Raw genomic sequence first — 25,882 nt, 5'->3', positions numbered from 1 at the left:
CTGCTTGAGGTGCATGCTTGGGGGGAGAAATAGAATAAACCCGCTGGCACGTGACGCATCTGTCACATGCACCGTTCCCCAAATATATTTAACCTGCCATGACTTACTTGTTAAACACTATTTTCAGTTTGATCGTCCCAGTGAAGGGTGTCATTTTGAACGCACGTGTATTGTGCCTTTTGGGTTGCCTTGGTTGTCACAATCTCTTCACCCATATACTTTGTTCTTTATCTGTTGAAGTCCACTCAGCTAGTTTAATCACGACCACAGTGTGTTTTTGCCCATGAAGTCCACTCAGCTAGTTTAATCACGACCACAGTGTGTTTTTGCCCATGAAGTCCACTCAGCTAGTTTAATCACGACCACAGTGTGTTTTTGCCCATCAAGTCCACTCAGCTAGTTTAATCATGACCACAGTGTGTTTTTGCCCATGAAGTCCACTCAGCTAGTTTAATCACGATCACAGTGTGTTTTTGCCCATTAAACTTCTCAAGTCTTGCACACTGTAGACTAAGGATGCTCGGGCCGATTTCTAGTATCCATGTATGTAAAATTCACTATAACGCATGCACCTTATTTTCACCTCAATACGTTTATGATATGTGTAAAGGTAGAAGCAATGCAAATCTGGTAATTACTCTTAATTCCAGGTGAAACAAATATTCTTACAGAGCACTTGGGCTTTTATCCTCAATTGCTCAATTTAGCCGAGGTTTGAATTGCACTAGTGCTTTAAAAATATAGATGCGAGCAACACCTGTATTTTGTGAAAGTGAAAACTATAGGAAAAATAACACCAACTGAGGTACCGGGTTTTTATGGACCCGGCGGTGCCAGGGGAACACCCAAAGACCTCTTGAGTTCTTCCTGTTTCGGACCACAGAAACACAGAGCCTTCTAGGTGATGTCAAGGATCGAGTTTATTGGCTGCAACCAGTAACAGGTATCCTAGAAGTACAACAGCATGAAGCGCATGTAGGTTCTCAGGAGACTGCTCGTTTTTACAGAACCAGTCTTCTCTTTTTATACAAAATATTACACTTCAGGCAAGAATTCTTTGTTTTTACAGTTGGTTATATAAATATTTCTACTACAAAGAAAGAGCAGGGTCATGATGGCAAGCCCATATTTTCGTTTGTCCAGTTTGTGATAGATTACCCAGCAAGGTCCAGAACTTCCATCAGATATCGATGAACCCCCAATAAAATCGGGCACCTCCTCCTTGTAAAACTAGTCATAAAGAAGAAACAGGGACAGGTGTGTGTGTGATTAGGCGTAGCATGTATGCGATGATCGGTTTATGACATGTTGTGCCTTGATACTAATCTCGCTCGGCCATTGGGATAGGGACTGCCCGAACAGGTTTGGCTTGAGGCAGTGGAGTCAGCTTGCCCAGGTCACAGAGGAGTCAGCAAAGGTGTACGTGTCCTTTCAGATCGAATTCGGCCTTGGTCATTTGACTATGTAAGGGCAACCACAAAATGGATGCCGCTCACAAAATGGAACCCGAGGGTTCAAGACAAAAACTATGATTTCAGGGTGATTTTGTCACTCGATCATGACGCAAATGCATAGGTAGAATATCTCAACCATTACCGGTCTGCCGATACCAAAATCGTCATGATACAATGATATTTTCGACACGAGTGTAGAGCTTCGGTATCACATAATAACAGGGTCCAGAATTCTCAGTACCACACAACAAGTATTTTTCAGGAAGCTTTCACCATAAAACAACCACTAGATTGATATCATTCAAAGTATTTCTGGTATAAAAAAAACAACAAGCAAGACGTGTTAACCACACAGAGGTGAGGGGTTTATGCTGTGTTCATATTTTACTCTGTGAATTATTGGGTAATACATATATGTGAAGGGATGTATAATTTTACTGATAATTCGTAAAATTATTGAAAGTTGAATGGACTAGAGCCATGAAGTTGTCTATAGGTTTGCATACATCTAAATGCTGAGGCAAATAAAACTCACACTTCAAAATTGTATCTTCTCATTAGTATGTGAATCTTTGATCTTGTACACATTTGCTGTGTTTATATAATAGGTTACAGTATATGTGGAAATATGTGAAATATACATGTCCTGTTAGTTGATTACTATAATAACGTGTTTGATTCCACAAGCTATAAAGTGGTTACCGAATTAGAAAATGTACTAGATAAATTGTGTTCTGACAATTGTGTTAATTTTGATTTTATTTGGGGGTGGGGTGATTTTAACATACCCACGTGTCCCCTTTCTCTAACCAAGGCCTGTGGGTTTAATGATGACACAAGTGATGAATGTGTTCATTTTTTGCATAACATCTACGGAGAGGCGCTGAATTCCGTTATGGTCAAATTTGATATGGAAGTGTTGCAATGTGCCAAAGTTGGGGAGGGTAATCTTCTACCAACATTCACTGGCAGGAATGCCTGTACTATTATTGATCACTTGTTGGTCTCTGCGAATATTAGCGCATACTGTACCACCCCGTTGATATTGGATCTATCCGTTAGTGACCATAACTGTATTGCTTTAACACTACGTATTTGGGGTTTTAGAGGCCAGATTACCCAAATTACTGTAGATGATATTACTCCATGAAGACCCAACGGTTTTAGGATTAAGTGGAAAGGGGAAAACTTGGACAAGTTTTTAAAAAGTATTGTTACGGCTTGTCACTCCGAGTTATATGACTGTTTGGATGACAATGCCAATTTCTTGAGTACTATATTGTGTTTTAGCAAGATCAATGGTATAATCAATAATATACGGACCGCAACCAAGGTGAATAGACAAGAGCAGAACAAAGGGTGGTTTGATTATGCCTGCACTCAGTCTTTGCTGCAGTTAAAGCAAGCCCTGTCATGTAGGCCTAGGGACAGGTCAATTGTTATTAACCTGAGATTAGCCTACAAAGAACAGCTAAAGCGAAGGAAGAGGGAGCTTCAGGAAGATGCCTGGGGCAAACTGACTATGGCAGTAGAGATATCCAATAGCAAGCTCTTCTGGGACTCAGTTAATTCCTCTTTTTTTTAAGAAATGAGGACGCCCCCGACCTAACATCTCACGTCAGTGAGGTAGCTTGGTTCACACATTTTACCAGTATCTTTGACCCAGGGGATGCGCCCTCAGAAATTGGCGGGGATGTAGACTCTTGGCCAATCCTTGCTCTTAACATCACACTCTCAGAGGTAGAATTTGGCATTAGGAGTAGTAAGGGAGGGAAAGCACCTGGGCCAGATGGCGTGCCAGTTGACTTGTATAAAGCAGGACCGGCACTCTGGGGACCCGTATTGACCAGAGTCTTTAATGCGGCTGTAATGGATAGCGCACCATCTACTTGGGGCGAGTCCACAATTATCCCCATATTCAAGAAAGGAAATAGATCCGAAATTAAAAATTACCGACCTGTTTTTATTTTTATTTATTTATTTTTAAGGTTTTATATAGCGCGAACAAGATCTTTGCAGATATCAGAGCGCTTTACAGAAACAGTAGGTAGGGTAAACAAAACTCTTGAAACAATATAAAATTCAGTAGTCAGTGAGTTGCAAAATAGGGTAGCAATCACACAAGAGTATGCAGACTAATAACAATCAAGAAACAATAATATGGAAGCAGTACAATGTCTAATCGGGTAAGATTATAGCACCCCAGAGGGTGAGTAAACACAGTGTGAAAGCAGAGTAGTAGTCAGTAATGGGTGCGTTGCAAGTTAGTGAGGCACTCAAGTCATAGTGTACAACCCAATAGCCAAGTTGGAAACCAATAATATAGCATCCGTGCGATGATTTAGATCCGAGAGCAGTCAAAAAGAGACTCGCATAGGTAAGCAATCAGAAGGCCGCTAATGTAGGAGCCAAGTACTGTCATTGTTCCAGTATCAATAGTATTCAGGTGAATTTAGCCTGAAGGATGGCCTTCACCTCTTTCTTGAAGAGTACAGTGGAAGGGATAAGCCTAGTTTCTGGCGGGAGTGCATTCCAGATCCTAGGCTCCATTCCTGAGAAGGAGCGTTTGTATGTTTTTTTCTTCCGGAATCTCCGTGGTTTCAGGAGGAGGGTTTTTGTACTTCTGTTGGATCTTGAGCCTCCTGAAATGGTCAGCTTTTGAGTGAGGTAGTTGGGTGACTTGTGGTGTATGGCCGAGTGCGTCATACAGGCAATTTTCAGCTGAATTCTGGCTTCAATAGGCAGCCAGTTTAGGGATTTTAAATCAGGGGATATATGCAAGTGTTTTCTTGAGCCAGTGATGAGTTTCGCGGCCGCGTTCAGGGAGGCTCTTAGGGGAGCCGTTGTTGTAAGGGGGAGCCCGCTGAGAGCCGCAATACCGTAGTCTATCCGAGGATAGATCCTTTTGGACTCATCTATGAAGATCATGAGCAGGGTCCTGTTAGTCAGGCTAGAAGAGTGGGCCGAGGATAATAGGATTCTGGCTCAGTCTCAATATGGGTTTAGGAAAGGGCGGGGAACCCTGGAACAATGCATTAACTTGGACCTTTTATTAGGAAAATATACGCGTGCAAAGCAAGGATCACTTTTTGTTTGCTTCGCAGATCTAAGTAGTGCAATCGACCTAGTAGACTATGCCCTATTATGGCCGATTTTACTGGGTCTTGGTGCACCAGAGGCAATTATTTACTTTCTGGCTAGGCTTTACACTAAATTATCCGCCCGCCTGCGTTATGGACAAGCCGGAGAATGCCCTCCTAAAATTAAGGTTAAGCTAGGTATTAGGCAAGGCTGTGTCCTTGCGCCCCTTCTTTTTACCCTTTTTATTAACGCTATTGATGCTGAACTTAAAATGGTTAAATGTGATGCACCACAGGTGGAGGGCCAGGATGTACCGGTGCTGTTATACGCAGACGATGCGGTACTCCTGTCAAGGACACCACTAGGCCTCCGGAAATTGATGGATAAGTTCACAGATTTTATCAAGGGCAGAAAGCTGCAGATTAATACAACTAAAACATACACTTTGATCTGTGGCCATAGAGCAGGAAAAACGAAACCCTTTTATATAGATGATCAAAAAATGTTAACAGTCGAGAAGTTCTGCTACTTGGGTATAATCTTCACCAGTAACGGAATGTGGACACAGGAGGTATCGAATGTCAGGGCCAAACTGGCCAAAAGTGCATATGGAGTTTTAAAATTTGCTGCTAAACTCGGGGATCGTCGCATTCATGATATGTTACATATCTACCAAACCAGATGCGTATCAATAGCACTCGACGGAGATGGGGTCTGGGGCTACTGTCGCCATGTAGAGCTACAAACTGAGGAAAACAGGTTTCTAAAAAAGTTACTCTGCTTACCTATGTCAGCCTCCTCCGAGTGGGGATGGAATACTTGACGGATTTAATAGGGCTAAGACCACTGATGGTGTGGTGATCTATATGGTTGAAGGAAGAAACTACTTTCAATAGAAGTATTATTAATGACTGCCTTCGCCTGGACAAATGTCTACAGATCCCTTGGCTCAAATATGTATTGTCAACATTTAAGGATATATTTAATATGAATATCAAGGAAAATCCCAGTAGTGTGACTGATATCCCCAAGAGAGAAATAAAAATACTTATTTGAGGAAGAAAGTCCTTGACCGTCAAAGTACTAGTAGGCAGTTATTAACCTTTAAGTTCTATTTTACCTATGCGGATACTGATGGCTTCCAACAATACCTAACTGCGGTTACTAGAACATCACACCGGTTTGTACTCACTAGAATGAGATTAGGTATTGTACATCACCTGGTGGCATAAATAGTACCCTACTGTTCCATGCCCATGTGACGGATGTCACTAAACAGAGCACTATGCACTTTCTCCTCATTTGTGATTTATACCTGCATCTTCGTATTGCTTTTCTTAAACCTCTTTTTAAAAAATACGGCACCTTATCTGTGAAAACTGCTATGAGTTTGCTGTTTTTATTACATGAGCCAGATATCTGCTTTTTTACTGCAACGTATATTCTAAAATCAATTGCTGTTAGAAAAAGTATGTTATTTTAATAATTGCTGCCCTGACTGCTGCTATACCATACCAATGTACTGTACATGTTTTAAATGTTCTGTGTGCTTTTATTATTGTTTTTAATAATCGAATAAAGCTTACTGAATCTACATGTTGATCTAGAGGGACATTTTAATGAACTTAAACTAAAACGGAGTTTTGTAGTTAGGACATTTTATTCCCAGCAACTATGCTTTATAATTTTTGGAAAGATTTGTTTTATCAGTCTGAGGTTACATCCAACATGGTATGGCACCTGCAGTTGGAATGTCTTATACAATTTGCTACTATCAAAATGCTTCTCAATTCAGAAATAAAACATTTTTGTAATGTGGAAAATTAAAATGGTTTTAAGTCTTGTAGTGTAGTTCCTATTTTCCCAATAGGCCCTGCGCATTGGAATAACATAAACAGTAGTATGGACGTAGAAGTGCGGATCTTCCAGGTCTCTACTGACTATGCTAAACTTAATTGGGTTTGTTACCAACTAGCTCAGAGGTCACTGGAAACTTTCTTGACTGAATAGGAAGTGATCAGCTTCCTTGGTACAGACAAGAAGGGATTCAGTTTTCCAACAACCGCATAAACATGACAACTTTGCTCCTTAGAATAAGAGTCAATCTCTAGAGTCGTGTGAAACAATAGACAGTTATTTTACTCAGTCAGTTTTGTGCAGATTACTTTCACCAATATGCAGAGAATAGAGAGACGGGCGTTTTCAATAAAAAGGTATTATTTATTGAACAGTCTTTCTTCTCATACAAGAGAAATGAATTGCCACAATTGCAAGACTTGTTATTATAAAAGGTGCGTACAGTAAAATGAGGATTGCGAAATAATACTGTAAAAGCATTGATAAGCCATACAATGGTTTAAAATGAATAAAACATATATACATTCATATATACATTAGGCTAACGTACTCAACTGGTGCTTCTAACTACGCCTACCCCAGTGTACCTGACCTAAGCCTAATACTTGGGAGGGAGTAAGGAAGTAGCAGTTTTAGTTAAGTTGGTTTTGCCAAGGTTTGCTTCAAGAATTCTCTCTAAGGGTTTAGTCAACGCAATACCTCTGGAATAGAATGTTGGAGGTCTTGTATCTCCTTCCAGGACTCGATATCCCAGTCACTCGCAAGAGTAGGCTGGAAACGCCGGAGCTGGATTTTCTCGGCAGGAGAAAAGACAGCGTCTCTCTCAGCGCGTCGAGGAGGAGGAGGAGGGGCAGCGTCCGTGGGCAGCTTGCATCTGCTGGGCTCTGAAGGGGACAGCTGTTCTGCTCCTATGTTTACCACACCATTGTTCGCTGATGCCGTTGAGGCAGCGGTAGCTTCAGTATCAGCGAGGCAGCGATAGTATCGAGGCAGCGTTTGCTTAAGGCAACGTTGGTAATATTTATACCTGAAAGGTGCCTTGTTTGACGTAAGTTTTTGGACATAAGACGTCAATAAAGATGTCACTAGGAAGTGATCGTCTCTCAGTGCTCATTAGAGTTCTATTACTAATCAAAACATAGCAAGCGGGGCTTTCCCAGGTTGCTGAGTTTTTATCTTGTTGAAGAACTCGGAGTGTAATCTAGGAATCTTAGATAGTGGCTTCTGCTGTGCCATTTGCACTAATGAGCTGCAAAGGAAGCTGCAGAGGAAGAGATTCTGAAATGTGGCTCTGATCGTGTGAGGCCAGAGACGAGTTTCTGAATATTGCATTTGATCGGTTATGCCAATGTAGGGGAATAAATGGATTATAGCCGTAAAGGGGCATAAGGTCACAGTATCGATCGGGGCCCTAGATTAGAATGCGACAGTCTCACCTATTCAGTGTCTGTATGAAGACCAGAAAGTACTTGTTGGATCTGGTTAGGAAAGAGGTTTGCGTAGATGGCACTGCTGAGGCATCATGGCAAAGGCATGATCATGTTCCTATCCCTTGCACAGATGTTCATCGTCGCTAAGGTGGAGAAGAACACTCGAGCAATACCATACTGCAAGACATCACCACAGATTTTTCTTCTCTCTTTGGCTGTTTTTACTCTGCTTCCTTTAATTGGTTTGGCAACCAGTATTATGCAGAAATGTCCGAATAGTCTGTGGCATGTTTTTGGTGATCTCTGTTCTAAAGATCACGTTCTCCAAACAGTATTATAGTGTGGTAGGAACCATCCACCAGTTTGATTGTTGCTAAACAGTTTGTTGAAATCTATTGCTCTTATTTTCTGGGATTCTGCACCGTCAGATCATTGATATAAAATGTGAAATGTAGAATCCTTTATATTAGTAAATGCTTATACAGTGCTCTGCAGGAGTCAGTTGATTACTGCACTCAGAGTAGAGTATGTTTGCTTTATGCAGAATAATGTACTTTTCCTCATTTCTGTTTCTAGAGAGTGCTTTCTTTAATATTTGATGATAATCTATATGGCCACACTTCACCAGGCTGTATAATTCAATGCAGAGCCTGCTTTCCTGAATCTGCGCTTCTGATTTAGCAGTATAAAACACAAAAGGACTTCTACTTATTTCATGTGAGAAACTGAGTGTACATTTAGTTACGTGAAACAGTGTTTTCTTTGAAATTATTTGTGTTCATTCTACATATTAGGAAGACTATGCAACTTATCAACTCCGCTGCGTAAGAAGATCAAATAAAGTACAATTTATCCAGTATTGGGGTATCTTTCATAGATTCACATGCTTAGAATCATCCCCGCCGACGAGGTGGGAGTCTTGCGGTATAATAAAAAACATACATAATACAGTCAGAAAAGCATTATACAATAGGCTATTGTGGACAGCCAAGTCACTACATTAGCCTATCTTAGTCCTTTTGCAAAAAGAACCATACTTGGAACACCCTCTTAGAACCTTCCACAGAGAGGCAAACCCTCAGATTTTCTACCGCACCTCGTGTGACAGGAAGTCTCCCTGAGCTCGTCTCAGTTTTTCCTTAACTTTAGCAATATTTGTGAGAAATTATGTCTGATTCTTCAAAGAAAAGCTTGTTCTTCATGTGGGAAGAAGAGATTGCACTTTGAGGATCCACATAAAAAATGTATGTACTGCCTTTATCTGGCTCACAAGGTCAAGGATTGCAGGATCTGTAGAACCTTTCCTGCTAAGACCTTGAAGGACAGAGAAGGAAGACTTTTGGTCTGGCTAGAAAAGCTGAAGGCTTCATTGGATGTGGTATCTGGAGCTGAAGGCAGTGTAAGTCCTCAGGTGTCCACCCCTCAGACCAAGAAGAGGGATGCCGTTGATGATGCCACCACTGTCGACGACGATACAGCTTTGGTCGACCGGTACACCGTAGACGACAATACACATCCCGTCGATGAGCCTACCGTCGACGAGCCTACCGTCGACGAGCCCACTGTCGACGGCAATACTACTCTCGTCGACGAGCCCACCATCGACGACGGCAGCAACCTCGACGACGACATTGTCGACGATTATTTTTCCGTCGACGACCTCAATGATTTGAACGACGGTCTCTTCTATAATGGCAATCTCAACGGATTCTGACTCATTAATGTATATTTCATTGACGATGAAGCATAAAAGGCCTACATCTTTGAAAATTACCCCAGTGTGAACTTCTAAATTGTCATCTTCAAGACAATTCTATCAGGATGTTCCCCATATCTCACCTTTCCCTCATAGCCACTATCTGGAGGAGTCAGATTATGAAGGACCCTTTGGCCCAGCACATGATCCTTTTCAACTCCGAATTAAATATCAGGAGAACGAAGATGATGAGGATTATTATGAGCCCTGTGAATCTTTAGGAGGCCCTCAGGAATCTTTTCATCAAGAGCATATGGTTCAAATGCCTGCGGCTTTGATGCAAGATCGACCTACGCTCTTTTCCTACTCAATCGACAAGTTTAAGAATTAGGAAAGGCGCCATCAGGACCTACAGAGTTTAACATTCATGTATTATTGATTTTCCTGTAGGCCTGTTCATATTTGTACCATAATCTGATTGCCTCTTAACTTATTGATAAATTCAATATTTTCATATACACCTGGTCTCTGTTTATGTTTTGTGTTTCTGTTTTATGTTGAACATTAATGTGTATTATTTAGTAGAACATATTATCATTGAGTTATTCCATTATAGGACCATTGATTTGTCCATCTAAGTCTTCTTGAATTAATTCATAAATATTCATTCTCTAAACAATTCCCTTGGAGGCAACAACTAATGAAGCACCCATTTGAACCCATTCACAAAGCTGATTATCTCTCATGGAAAACTGCGCTCCTATTAGCACTTACCTCTGCTCGGAGAGTAAGTGAAATACAGGCTTTCACTATCAAACAACCTAATTTGAAATTTGCCAATGACTATGTCCTTCTTAGAACTAATCCCACGTTCATACCTAAAGTCCCCTCTTCATTCCATCTCAATGAGCCTGTTATATTACGCTCTTTCTTTCCTAATCAGTCTTCCTCTGCTGAGAAGTCTTTACATACCTTGATGTCAAAAGATGTTTAAAGTTCTACATTTCACATACTGTGTCCAACAGGAAATCCAACCAATTATTTATTTCCTATGGTGCTCAGAAACCAGGATCAGCGGTGACGAAGTCCTCTATTGCAAGGTGAATATCATCTACTATCCAATTCTGCCATTTCAAAGCTGGACATCCTTTGTTGAACAAACCTAAGGCTCATTCTACTAGGGCGGTATCCTCATCTACTGCTCTTTTTGCCGGTGTGCCATTGGAGAAGATTTGCTGTGCTGCAACCTGGAAAAATGTGCACACGTTTACGCGGCATTATTGCCTGGATCTGGCAACAGAGGCTGAATCAGCAGTGGGTCACGCAGTGTTTCGGAACCTTTTTAAATAAGGTAAGCCTCTGTAAGAAGGTGATATTAGATTTACTATTGACATGTTCATTATTGCATATATCTATTTGATGCATATGTTTATGAATTACCCTTTAATAGGGTTAAAATGTATACTGCATTTTTGTGTTGGGTTTGCAAGGTATCTATTGTGTTTTCTTATGATACCCACCATCCACTATACATCTAAATATTGTTTTCTGCTAACTATTCTAATTCTAAGCTTGTGAACCTATAAAAGATACCCCAATACTGGATAAGAAAACGAGTTACTTGCCTGTAACTTTAGTTATCCAGTATTGGTATCTTTCATAGATTCACATGCGACCAACCCTCCTCCCCGTAGAGGCTTACCTTATCATTATGGCATACTTACTGTCACTTGTGCTATGAAAACCTGAGGGTTTTCCTCTCTGTGGAAGGTTCTAAGAGGGTACTGCAGCCTGATTGGCTGTGTTCCAAGTTTTGTTCTTTTTGCAAATGGACTAAGGCAGGCTAATGTAGTGACTTGTCTGTCCACAGTAGCCTATTGTATAATGCTATTCTGACTATATTATGTATGTTTTTTATTATACCGCGAGACTCCCACCTCGTCGGCGGGGATGATTCTTAAGCATGTGAATCTATGAAAGATACCATTACTGGATCACTGAAGTTACAGGTAAGTAACTTGTTTTCTTTCCAGCAAACTAATTTTATATAAAGGCTAACGGATAATATTAAAGGAAAACAAATAAGTTGAACTATATTCTGTGACCATTGTTTTTCAACAATTTTATCTTTAAACAACCATATTTGTTATTGATATTTCCATCAGATTCTGAAACATTAGTCCAAATTAGTGTACAAAATGGTGCTGAAAACCAAGTGTGCAAACAGTGAGTATGGTGAGTGAAAGAGGAAATGATAGTGTAACACGTCCTAACTGAATCTTAAATGAGCCAGCCAGCATTGATATGCTCATTATATAGGAATTCAAATAGAAAATCTCAGATGGGATAAAAAGGTGTTGACGTTGCAACCCTTATGTCTCATGGTCCTCTAACCTCATTAGGACTGATGGTGATGAGAAGCTTGTCAGGCAAGAGACCATCTTAGTCATCTTGACCCACAGAGTATGGGTTGAATATAACGGAGTTTTCTTGTATGTAAATTTCCTTTTTTCTTTTTAAATTTTAAGAAGATGTAAGAAATGGGGGTACTGGTTGAGGGGGTGAAACCCTACTCTAGCAGCAGTTGCAATCCTTGTCAGGGTGAGGCACAAGCAAATCTCAAATTAACATGTGCTGAACACTGTGGTAGCTTCCCCCAGAGCAGCCAGGCTTAACTTAGAAGTAATGTGTTAAGCATTTATGCAGCACTACAAAAAGTAATAAAGGTAAAATTCAGCGCAATAAAAATTCCCCCAACAATTTTGAAAAATAAAGCAAAATGTAATGAATAAATCAAATCCAATGTCACTTTCTGTGTCTAAACACGCTTTATGATTTGCTCTTTAAATCTATTTCTAATAAATGTTTTTGGCACATTTGCAAAACGATTTTCATAGTTATAGACTTTTATTCTTAGCTACTTGTTTCTGTCACTATTACACATGATGTTGGCTGATAATCTCTTGCATGAATACTTCTTGTGTTAGGACCAGTTTGTGCATCTTTTCATTTTAAAATAAACATTCACCCCTTCTCATTTGCCATATGTACAATTGGCACTGTGAGGAGGGAAAAAGTGCTGTCTAGACGTGCAGGGTGCTGGAACTGTTGTATGTTCCTTGAGAGTGGGCGTGCCCCAGGCTCCAATCAGGTTGTTTGTAGAGGCGCGCACATTGATGTGTAGGTGGGCGCTGTCCAGTAAAGGGGAGTTTGGCGAGAAACGTTATATTCGCAGGCACAAGGTCATACATATGGCATCAATACAAGCAAGATATTAAGAGTCAAGGAAGGATGCCAACCTCACACTGGCTGTTAACCCAAGCTCTCCTCTCAAATGTAGGAGGGGCGGCTTAATGTGGAATCGGCACCTCGAGATTAGCATTAGTTTAGAGCGCAATAAACCAACAGCAGCTGAAGCAATGGCGTGTACCGGTGTGGCTTGAGATGTAAGTTATAATTGATAACATAGATGCCAAGCTTTCACTGTGCATATGCGTGACTTTTCTCTCTCTGAGGTGGCCCTATGTGTGACTGTATCTTAAGCTGCTGAAATTGAAATCCACAGGTTTTGGCTTTGAAATTCGCGCACTCTCTTCTGTGTTTCTGATGGAAATAAAACTGCGAGCACCGGGACACCTTGGACAAAATTTGAAATAATGATGCACTCAAGCCTGAAGTTGACCTCCATGCCGCAGCCTATTTTGATATCTATGGAGTAGACACTTATTTATTTGCAATGTTAAAAATATAGTTTCAATAAATAGCACATACTGCATAATACAGAGATCTCAGTTTACCGCATGTGAGTTGTAAATATCTCATTAGTGAGCATGGCTACCAGTCCTGTTTCCGGATCCTTTCCCCTTAATTTAGAAGAGAGGGACAGGTGAGCAAGAGCACTGTTGACTCACTGACTATTCTGAAGCCCTGTCACCCTTGAATCTGCCGAGAGGAAATCGTACACACACAGACAGAATTGGGCCCGGTGCAGGTGAAATGAAGCAGGTGAATGGTAGAGCTCGTGCAAAGCGAACTTTCTTTCTGAAAGCCATGATGGATGAGGAGCAGGAACCCCTCTTCATTCCCAATATGCTGCCTTCCCCATCTCTGGTACTGGGGAACCAAAAGTGCACATACACTACTGACAGCCCTGAAATGTATTACAGGGATTGACTCTTCCTCTGGTGAGAGTGGCAAACCCTCCCTACCATGGTGCCTCTGTACCTACTCTCCTGTCAGAGGGCTTTGGACATTGCAGAGCCACAACCGTCCTCAAGGGGTAGATGTGGGCCCACTCCTTCTCCTCTCAGACGAACGTGTAATATTAGATCCGCTCTCTGTGGACTGTGAAGACATTTGGCCATCCAAAAAGAGGGTAAGTGGGGGTGTGAATGATGCCTCCAGTGCCAGCTTTCTGTGGCATTGCTGAGCTAACTACTGCTATTGGGTGTCCACTTTGATAGAGAGCTGGTGGTGTGGAGGTTTAAGCAGAGAAAGAAGGAACCCAAGGGTTGGGGGGAGCATGGGGAGAGAATAGGGAAGAAGAAGGAAGGGCGAAGGAAAGGGAGAAAAGGTGTGTGGGCAGCCAGAGAGAGATGGTGACGGAGAAGATCAAGCATAACTGACAGAGTCAGAGGGGGGACCGATAGAGTGACAGCAGTGGCATAGAACGGACATCATGGGGCTTAAAGCAAGCAAGCAAAATTGGCTCTCTTGCCTGTTGGATAGTAATTGGCAGCCAAAATATCAGTGCAGTGGCCTCTCTTGCCTTTTGGGCCACTGAAACTGCTGTATTAAAGCCAACTATGCTCCTGTGAGACACGGAGAGGGCCCCTCATCTCTGAAAAAAGAGGCGGTAGAGAGAGAACGAGACAGTTCGATAAAGAGGCTGACGGGGATTAGAAAGAAAGTGGGAGAGCTAAAGGGTCAGTGCATGAATCAATGGGAGACAATTGAATTTATCATAGTATATTTATTTAAAGAGAGTGGCCAAGACATGATGGCCAAGTAAGAATATCCGAACTGGAGAGAGAGAAGATGTGCATAGAGGAAAGTGGTGGAACCTGTGAATGTAAACGGGGAAAGAGTAGAGATCAGGGAGAGAATAGTAGAGATAGACCAAAGGGTGAAAAAGGGGGCCAAACTGAAGACAAAGAGGAGGAAAACCAGAGAAAGTATAAAGAGGTAGCAACAGAAGAACAAAGTGGTGAACCATGTCAGGGAGACTAAGCATTGATAAATGCAATAGGTTTCGCCTGTGTGATTAATAATAAGCAGTTTTTTGTTGCAAGTTGTAGCTTGGTGAGCTGCAGTATAAGTTACTGAAACACTGTTATTATTATGACTTGTTTATTTAGAAAGGAATGATATTGTGCTGCTACTGGTGGTGCTATAAAGTGGATATTAGGTAAAGGGCAGAGGGAGGGTTCGTTAAAAACAATGCCAAGGGTTGGTGGGTCAACATGCTGGAAGGAGAAAAGCGGCCCACAGTACACTGACAGAGTTCACAGAAACCTCACTACTACTCACATACATTAGAACAGGGATCATAGATACACTGATAGAGCTCACAGACACCTCACCAGGACTTACAAACATTACATCAAGACTTACAGATATCCTCTCCATGCCAGAGATACATCGGCAGACTTGCTGTGCATATTACATGTTGCAGTATTGACCTATTAATACTCCATTTACTTACCATGTGAAATTACTAATATTGTTAAATGCACTACTGAGACACATCGTTATTACTATTCAGTAGTGAACACATATCGTTTCTGTAATTGTTCCCATTTGATAGGCAAATAACACATGAATTTCTTCTTGGAACTTTATAACTCTTTGACATCCCTGAAGAAGTCTTGGTATGATATACTACCGACGTAACACGTGTTGGCTGTATCAAGTAAAAATCTAAAGGCTCTCGTCAGTGGCACGTGTTTATGGGTGGGGGGACAAGAACGGTCAGCTCCACCACAATTTGGTCTCTTATCCTATAATCAACCGTATTATTCCGGAGGTCCGCTCAAACGATGGAACCCTCCACGTGACTTCCGCGGCCATAGCACAAACTTTTGCTGACTTCTATGCGCGCCTCTACGATGCTCGACCCTCAGTTGCGACTCTGGCTGCCCTGCTAGATGGGGCTGGTACCCGACTGCCTTCTCTTCCCCAGGACACTGCAGAAGCTCTGGACCGCCCCTTCACCCTGGAAGAGGTTCAAGATGACATCTCCCTCCTGCACCCCGGTAAGACGCCTGGTCCCGACGGGTACCCGCAGGAGTACTACGCGGCCTTTCGGGACATCTTGGCTCCCCGACTGCTGGACCTTTTTCGCCATGTTGCGGAGACTGGCTCCTTTCCCCCTGAGTCGGACTTGGCCACGATAGTGGTTATCCCGAAAACTCAACCGCCATCTCTGAGCTGTGCGGACTACTGCCCGATCTTGTTGATCAACACAGAGATTAAGCTCTTCGCCACGATCTTGGCTCAGAGACTCCGGCCCCTCCTGCAAGGCCTGGTCAACCTCGACCAGTGCGGGTTCATGCCGGCTAGAGGTACCGGCCACTGCATCCGTCGCCTCCACTTGACCTTGGCCCACCGTGATCGACTAGCCCCGTACCTCACCCTCCTTTTCCTCGACCTCGAAAAGGCCTTCGACACAGTGAACTGGGACTACCTGCAGGACGTGCTGGATATGATGGGCTTCTGCCCCTCGTTCCGCCGCCTCATCAAGGTCCTCTACACCAACCCACGAGCCCGGGTACTTATTAACGGAGAGCTCTACGAGGCTTTCCCGATCCGTAGGGGCACGCGTCAGGTGTGCCCCCTCTCGCCACTCCTGTTTGCATTGGCGATGGAGCCCCTGGCGGTGCTCATCCGGCGGGACCCCCTCATTCGGGGATGGGCCAGGGACGAGAGCCAAGTGGACAAAATAGCCCTCTATGCAGACAACGTGCTGCTCTATCTGGCAGACCCCGCAGATTCTGGCCCCAGGTGCTTGAAGGTCCTCTCGGCGTTTGAGGAGCTCTCCGGACTTCGCCTCAATGCGGCCAAGTCCACTCTGGTCCCGCTACACCCCTCCAGGGAGTGCTACGATTGGCAGTCGAATATTCCCCTCAGGAGAAACTCTGTCAAGTACGTTGGTATATGGGTGGCTCTCTTGCCAGAGCTTGATTGGGCTTTGAACATTACGCCTGTGGTTGTCCGTATGAAGGCAGATCTTAAAAAGTGGCAGGCTCTTCCCCTGAACCCCCTGGGAAGGAGTGCGCTCTTCAAAATGATGGTTCTCCTCCGTTTCCTTTATATACTGCAGAACATCACGATCCCCCTCCCGCGCAGTTGGTTCCGCGAACTCGACGGGGTCCTCACCCGGTTTCTCTGGGGAGGCGGGAGATCGCGCATATCCCTGGCACACTGCTGTATTCCCCCCTTTGATGGAGGTATGGGAGTGACCCACCTCCACCTCTACTACCTTGCCACAAAACTTATCGTCATCCACAATTGGTATGCGGGCGGCTGGTCCGACCCTGCCTATCAGGTGGAACTCAACGCGATGGACTTCCCACAGGTCCAGGCCCTTCTGTACGGCAGTCCAGTGCCACAGGCGATGGCCCCGGTCACTAAAACGGTGTTCCTTGCCTGGTGTACTGCCCTGAGGCACGTGGGGTGGGACCGGAAACTCACCCGTCAGACGCCACTTTGGCATGGGGCCTGGATGGCAGAGGTCTCGTCCCTGCGGGGGTTCCGACGTTGGGACCTTGTTGGAGTTTCTGTGCTCGGAGATGTTTGGGTGGGGGATCATGCTCTCTCTCACGCCCAACACTTTCTATACCTACAACTACGCCACGCCCTCTACACGCATCTCTCCCCACCTGTCTCTCTTCCAGAGTTTAGCCCACTGGAGGCCCAAGTGATGATGGGGAAATCTGAGCAGGGGGGGAGTGTCCCAATTTACCGCTCCCTGGTGAATACTGGCCTGCTTCCCTAGACCAGCTTCGGGCCCGCTGGGAGGGATGGGTGGGCCCCCTGGAGGAGGCAGATTGGAGGGATGCCCTTATGGCGCCCAAAACCCTGACCACGTCCTACAAGCTGCGCCTGGTACAGTTATATTACCTCCATGCAGCAAACCTCACCCCGGAGCGGTTATTCCGAGCCCGACTGAGACCCTCTTCGGAGTGCCCGAGATGTGATATGCCCTCTGCTGATTTCTACCATGTGGTGTGGCTCTGCCCCGCGCTAGCGGCATTCTGGGCGGGGTGGAGCAGGAGCTCACCCAGGCTCTGGGGTGGGAAGTCCCACACGACCCACTGCGGATGCTGTTAGGGGTCTTCGACGGCCTAGACGGTTCTAGGGTGGACAAACGCCTCTTGGGGACGGCTGTGGCAGTGGCCAAGAGGGACATAGCACTGCACTGGTCGCGTGCCAGGGCGCCTACCGTAAAGGGGTGGAGAAGGGGTGTGGACTGGTGCGGGATCCAGGAGGAGGCCCTATTTGAAGCCCGGGGGAGCCCGGAATTATTTCACAGACTATGGGGTAAATGGTTTAATATGATGCCACCATGATTTTCTGTTTTTTCTGTGTTCTACGTCATGCTGCAACTGTTATACAAAGTGCTGTGTTGGATTGTAATGGACTGACCCTACCTGTATCATTCACCATCCGTGACATGTTACCTGTGCTACTTAATGAACTGCAAAAAATGAATTTTCTTTATGCAAAACCAATAAAGTTGATTATTAAAAAAAAACATCTGAAGGCTGTATCAAGTAACATAACTGAACAAACATATGATGATTATGTGAAATGGATCAATGTTGAACTGTTGTAAGGAATCAGATTTTGCTGTAAAGAAATTGGATACTGATTGACCCAGACCGAATTCTCTGGATTCAAAGTGGAGAACGTGAACACTTGAACATCATTTAATTTTGGACTTTTTTGTGCTCGGATTTGAATCTTGATGCAAAAAACAATTCGTATTTGAGTATTTCTGTATTGTTTTTTGCACTGTTTATTGATGCTTCAAAGAACTTTCCAAGTATCCTAGTTGTAAGACCCAATCTTATAGAGAGCGCATGGATGTGAATGGGTTTGTTGTGATGTCATCTAAAGTGTAGAGTGTAAATGTGAAACAAAAGTGAATGTGAGTGTTATTCAGTGTCAATTGTATTGCTTTCACAAGATCCCAAATCTTTGTTCGCGATCTGCTCACCATTAGCTTTGAATTTGTTTTGTTCTTTATGGGGGTGAGATGCAAAATTAGCCTGGCAGGACAAGAGAAGGTGTCCCCCGAAGGGGAAATGGTTGGAGCCGGTTCTGGCACAAAATTAGTCAAACCCTACACAGTACTGTAAAACTGCCAGTAAATCCCATTATGGATGCCCTTTTGCACCACTAGTAGACCTCTTTGTATAATTTATCAAATTGTAGTAGAAGCCCCAAGACCACAGAGCCACATTTAGGCAAGGGTAAAATAATTGCTACATATTGTTGTGAAATTCTGCTTAGTGGCGTGCACTCCACAATTGCATCTAGACAGTGCTGGAAAAAAATGTACTCCAGGGTCCCATAAATTAGTGGTAAGGCTTTGCAGCAGAAAGAGGGTGACTTGCGAGTGGCGCAATCATGTCAACAAGGACAAATGTGACAGTAAATCTGTTCTGACTTACTTAATGGGTCACAAACAGGCTGCATTTTAAAGCATGTTATGGGGTAAGGCAACTACTACAGAGATCTTTGAGTCCCAGCAGGTTTGAGGGAATACAAATGGGAAGATAGTTCTGGTGGTTAATTCACTTCATGGAGATATTTGTGTTTTGTCTAATCACGCTTCTAGCGTAGGGGGTTAAAGTGTCTGCTGCACAGCAAAACACAAAATACAGACCACAGATTTGAATTTAATGAACGTAGCTCACTGGGTTACTACTTTTGTAACAATGATAAGTTTGTTACTTGCAGTTCATAAGTTACCGTCCTTCTAATATAGCACAGTGAGCCATGAACCGGCATCAGGGAGCTACAAACAAAACGTAAGGCACAGGTTTAGAATCGTAATGTTTTTTTCAATCTTTTGAAATTCTGAGGTTGCTAAAAAGGGATTCTTTGGAAGTAATAAAGTCTTATTAGTTTAGACAACTACTGCATTGCATTTTAAATCCTTACTTAGTTTTTTACCATACAAAGTACTCTTAACATATTATCCCTACCAGTATGACTATGTGACTAGTGCACCTTGTAGCCCTATTTGTCTTATGTAACATTTCCTGCACATTGATTTGTCTGCTTGATTGTCTCTGTATATGTTTTTTTACTTTTTTTTATTTTATGGAGTTTTATATAGCGCAAACTTGACCCAAATTGGGTATCAGAGTGCTTTACATAGAACCAGTTGCATTACATGAGGACACATTCATTTTTGTTAGGCACTGGGAGATTAAGTGATTTGCCCAGAATCCCAGGATGTTCAGCGTCATTGCAGAGACTCGAACCCAGTTCCCCAGATTCGAGGTCGACCGCCCTAGCCGTTAGGCCAACTCCTCTCCCCAAGTGTCCTGACACCCTACATTGGTATGAGCGGCTCTACAAAAGAAATTAAATATGAATATTAAATTAGTAAGTGCTATTCAAATCTTTAATAGTGTTATTACTCTTACAGATACATCTGACATTCTTACAGTGCATGCATATCTTATATGCAGAACTTGAACAAAGTCAAAAACCTTCCTCCAAATTATTGTTTCCCTTAAGAACTTGTGAAGTAATAACAAGGAGAGTTTTCTTTGTTTCGATCCATTTTATTGGCTTCTTGGAGTTAGAGAGCTCATAGCTGGGATGAGACTCCAACAACAGGAGGGCTACTGACCCTTTAATTGAGGCCTATATATTGGGCTTAGATTTAAGTGAAGATAAGAACTCCTCTTCACCCCTCGCCTGTTGCACGACGTGCAGGCACTGCTGAATGTGTCCCAGTCTAGGCAAATTACACTGGGACAAATAGAGCATATTTCACTGGGGCTGGCCCGGATACTGGTCAATAATAGCTCGCAGATGTGATATTCGGCTGGATCCCCCTTATTCTAGCCATGCATACAGATATATCACACAACAACAATCATATGCCTAAAATTATCTAATCCTATTGGCTTTGCAAGTGCTTGTTAGCAGTATCAAATAAATGTGTAACAACAATAATTATGCTGTGAGAAAAGAAGTAACGTGAGTTTAACATTACTAAGGTCTGTGGATGGGGTAGTGGTCTTTGGAGTGTCTCAGTCACTCTTCTTGTCCCAGTAACACCACTTTCCTCTGCAATCAATCACTGAGGTAAACTTTTACACGCTTTTCTTCACCACATCTTTCTGAAACACACCGTATGCATATGTCTCACATCTCCTTTTTCTTCATCACTGCCTTTTCGCTCTGTCCTTCTACATGTAATTTCTCGTGTTACCTCCTATTCAATGCCCTCTCTCGCTTCACCTATAAAAACAGCATTTTCTTTTCCATTGGTGCTATCAGTATTTCACAACTGTGTATAACCCCTACATACATACTTGCACATCTTTAAAAATTTAATAGAAATTGACCATCAGACACTATCATAATTAAGTCAAAAAAGCCCAGGCCAAATACTATGAAGGGAAGTTTAACCAGGCCTCTAACTCTCCGAAGGAGTTGTTTAAAGCCGTCAAAGCTCTCACAATGGCAGAACAGGGTAACACCCTTCCGCAGTCTACTAAGAAACGATGCGATGAGCTAGCGGCTTAGTTTCGGAAAAAAGTCATTTACGATTCACTTTTGTGTAATATAGCCACATATTTGAACCAAATAGAGGGCATTTCTACGACCTCAACCTTACCAGTCTTAACACAATTCCCAGTACTGAAGGAGGAGAACACCCTTGGACTCATGAGTAAAATAAAATCTGACTCTCCTCTAGATCCAGCGTCACCACATATTTTATCTAAGGGTATGGAGGTATTTCTCCTACTGTAGTTGATTCACTCAATTTCTCATTAGAGTCAGGGATAGTTCCAAAGAAATGGAAACACGCAGGCATCAGGCCCTTGCTGAAGAAAACCCACTTAGATCCTTCAATGCCAGGCAACTACTGTCTCATCTCGTTGTTACCTGTCTTATGAAAATTATTAGAAAAATATGTCAACCATGCGCTGTCACACTTTTTGGAAGATAACCATTATTTACACCCTACACAAATAGGCTTTTGCGCACCGCACGCAATCTGCTCTTCTGATTGTCACTGAGGAGCTGATAAACATTCTTGACCAGGGTGGTTCTGCCACAATTTTGCTTCTTGACTTGAGTGCGGCTTTTGATAATGTAGATCACACAATACTGATATAACGGCTCAAAGAAGTTGGGATCCAAAACAAAGCTATGGATTGACTTCCTTCCTTTGTAAAGAATAGATCTTTCCAGATCATGGAAACTACTTGCTTCTCTAATACTATGCCATCTATATGTGGGATGCCATAGGGCTTGTCACTCCTCCCCACTTTTGTAACATCTATATGAATTTGTTGCAGGAGTTTGGGATGTGCATAGTCTCCTACGCAGATGATACACAGTTGGTGGCTCCTTTGCAGATGGTTCAAACTTGGAGCACCATTAACTAGTGCCTTGTCTTGACAAAGTGTCTAACTTGATGGCAAGTTGCTGTCTGAAATTAAACGGTGACAAGACAGTACTGATGATTCGGGGGCACATTCCCTGTCCTAGTCTGGGGATCAGTTGGCCGAGTTCTATGGGATGTTCCCATGTCCCTCACTCCCCCATTAAAGATTTTGGAAATGTGGATGGATAAAGCGCTAGCAATGAATGATCAAGCTAAAAAGATGGCTGCTACATGCTGTGAGTTGCTCAGAATTATCTGGAATATTTTGGAGCGCATCCCGAAACATCTTAGAAGAATTGAGATGCAATCCCTGGTGGCCTCCCATCTGGATTATGGCAACTCTCTTTATTTGGGATCTCCAACATATGTCACAAAAATACTGCAGGTTGTTCAAAATGCGGCAGCGAGACTACTTCCGAGCCGCTAAACGGTGACGGAGGCCCTGAAATTGCTTCATTGGCAGCCTGCATGTTGAGGATCCTAGCTTTAGAAAAAGCTCAAAACATAGTTGTTCCCCAGTAGCTCCATGATTGGGCCATTCACATCTTTGCTGTCAGTAAGTCTCAATCAGTGCTGGGATGTCCTAGGGCAGCCATGTGCTTAACAAAAACCTAACCATAAACATCAGTCTATATGCTCTGCAAAGAGGCCAAAGATTGCATGGGCATTAAATTTGAACAATCTTTTGAACCTGAAACAGGCATTGTCAGAAAAATTGCACTGCCTACTGCCCAAACTGCAGGGCTCTCAAATGTGCCCATTTTTGAACGGTATTACATTGAGATTACTAGGAGTGCTGTGGTCTTTCCATTGATTGACCCATTTATGAACAGCCATATTCACCCTGAACTTACAAAGTCACCTACAGGTGACTCAACTCGCAGAATATGCTTAACAAGCCTCGTGTTACTTAAAAAAATACAAAAACACAACCATCTGGAGAAAACAAATACTCTCAAGCAAGGAAAGATTACATTAAAACGTGATTTGTAGACAGTGTCTTCATCACTGACATGAAAAAGGTTTCTACACTCACTGTTGAGAAATTGGTCATTGTTTTGCCCTTAAAGTGAGAGGCTCATTAGACAGTAAGCGTTTTTATTACTGCTGGATCTAATAAGCACGTGCAGGTCTCTGCAAAGGTCTCACTGAAGTTTATACCCTCCGTGTGGCCTAAAAGGTACAGCCGCCGCTGTTCACTGTCTCAAATGCAAACAGAAAACTCTTGTTTTTTTCTTTCTTTTGAATTGAACCTCTCTTGAAGTGACAGGCCTTGGAATAATAGGCTCGCTGCACTCACTACCCTGTCACACCAACATGAAGCATCTAAGCTCATTGTTAGTTGCCATGTACGTTCCTGGAGGAGGCAAAAACCAAGGGCTAAAGGCACACGTTTAACAAACACAAATTGTACCCTTTTTGCTGTTGTTTCTGTTGGGTGGGCCAGAGGCCTCTCTTGGGAGGGCCTGGCCCACCTTCTAAACCTGGGCCCTGCTGTCTGTAGCTTGGTCACATAACATTGTGAAGAAACTTCCCACTGTCTATAGTGCACTGCTTCTAAGGCGCACAAGATCTTCAAACTACACAAAAATAAAGTGTGAACGTAAAATCTAGAAAAATATAAGCTGTTGCCTAGCTGGACATTATGTTCTGTGCGGTGATTTACCTCACTACGCCCGCCCCTCATAAACATTGGAAGCTACCATCGTCCTAATCCTGTTTCATAAACACAGTAGAAGGCCGCACAACACATTTGTCAGTTTCAGCATGTAACCAAAGTGAACTTTTAAATTAATCCTGGATTTGGAAAAGGTTTTGGGGAGAATGCTCAGTGCTGGAAATGAGAATGTTTTCTGTTCAATGGTTTATTGAACTGTAATGCTGCAAATAACTTATGGCAGTGTTCGCTCTTTTGAATTGTTGTAAAAGGTTTTTTGCATGTTGTGCTATTGTATGCTCCCTCTCCATCCTCGTGGGTCTGATAAAGAGAGTTTGGCTATGTTTGGAGTAGCTATTTATGCGTGGGCTTAATGATATTATTTTATATCGAGTTTAAGGTGCAATTTTTGCAGGTTATTTATTGCTGAACTCACCCTTGTAGGTGTACTCTCACCCCTTGCCGAACACCCAGGACAGCTCATTAGAGTATCTATGTGAATTGAAGTGTGACCTCTTAGAATGAAAGATCCCTGTTGAAGTTAACGAAGAAACTAGCTCTTCCTTCCTCTAGTGTGTGTCCCACCCAGCTCTCAGCCATGCCACAAAACACATATCTGTTTGGGAAGAATTCTCTGTCACCACGTGTTTCTCCAGCAAGCCATGTGTTTCCCAAAATGGAACCCAGAGCCTTCTGTGTTTTGTGCATGTCGCAAGAGTAATTCCCAGCACACTTATACAAATACACGTAAGCAGGCTCCCATGTGCTGTTCCATACACAAGCATACATGAATCACAGCACATTTACACAACCGTGTGTGCTAACGCTCATGTACTGTACCCCTTCACAGGGACATCCCCACACACACACTATCCTACACTGCATACAACCCAATGCAGGCCAAGGGTGTGTTAAACACACAGCAGTAGAACTTTACTAGAGTGAGCCAGGAGGCACCACTCCCTTAACGCAGATAAAATGGCCTCTTCACTCTACTGAGCAATAAAACACACGTAAGACAGTACGCTACGACCACCACACTTGTGTGCTACTTAACTCCTCGTGAAGAAAGTAGCCGTCCACCACTCAAGGGTAGCGCTTTGTTCGCCCTAGGTTGGCAGGGTATGCTCAGACGTGAGTCCCTTGCTCACTTGGCCACTGGATTCAAGATAGCCTTGCTGATGAGAATTATGAAACCGGTCCCAGGATGCTTGTTTCCGGTCCAGGGAAGACATGGCTTGGCAGTTCGGGCTGGACTGTTCCCATGAGGCACAGGGTCAGACTGATTTGTATATGGCCATGTCTGAACTGGGGTGGCTGAGTGAGCTAAAGAATGGTGATGGATTAATCCCAGATCAGTTGACTGGGAGTGAGTGTTTGATTTGCTCAAACGCTCCGTCCATCATCCCCTTTTGTAGCGCTTTGGACATCCCTTCGGGTCTTAGCAAGACCACAATCCATGAGAGAAGCCTAGGTCATGATCCACACGCATGATCCGTGTTCGCTCATGACCAAAAATTGCTGTCAAGGATCCACATATCACTGCACGGGGTGGGGCAGTCACTGCAGGAGTGTAGTCCATTACCTGGCAAGGGACTATTTCCTCCCAGCAATACTTCTATATGCTTTTGTGAATTAGCCCAAAAGTATCTAAAATGGGAATATTCATGAATAATTTGTACAAATAGAAAGGACGTTGTCCAGTTTGCACTTTTACTAATTAGGGAGTTGAATGGTTCAGGGCCAATTAAGAAAGGCATGTCAGAGTGTATAAAATAGTATTCCTCCAGTACTACTTACTGCACTCATATATTCTTTTGTGTATCTACCCCTTTGTTTCATTATGAAAAGGCAGTTGTTGTATCTCATGCATGTAAATATTAACCTGATGTCCATCGTGACTAGCAACATCTGTTATTCCCATGTAATGGCATAAATATTCTTCAAAAGTTATTTTTGTCTTTAATATAAGAAGGAAGTGTTTCTAAAAGTGGAGCAGATTGTTAGTGACAGCCTCCCTCACACCTGGTGGATTTTCATGGTTTTATGAATTTTCGATAAAGA

The 25,882-nt window shown here is 43.1% G+C and overlaps 1 protein-coding gene across 2 annotated transcripts in view; it reads left to right on the top strand.

Annotated features, from left to right (window-relative positions):
• Window positions 1–25,882, top strand: part of ARB2A (ARB2 cotranscriptional regulator A) — a 1,549,567-nt gene that overhangs the window by 880,354 nt on the left and 643,331 nt on the right. The gene's annotated exons all lie outside the window — the stretch shown is intronic.

This window comes from Lissotriton vulgaris, chromosome 3_1, assembly GCF_964263255.1.
Source record: "Lissotriton vulgaris chromosome 3_1, aLisVul1.2, whole genome shotgun sequence".
Taxonomy (NCBI): domain Eukaryota; kingdom Metazoa; phylum Chordata; class Amphibia; order Caudata; family Salamandridae; genus Lissotriton; species Lissotriton vulgaris.
This window is presented reverse-complemented; position numbering and strand designations above follow the sequence as displayed.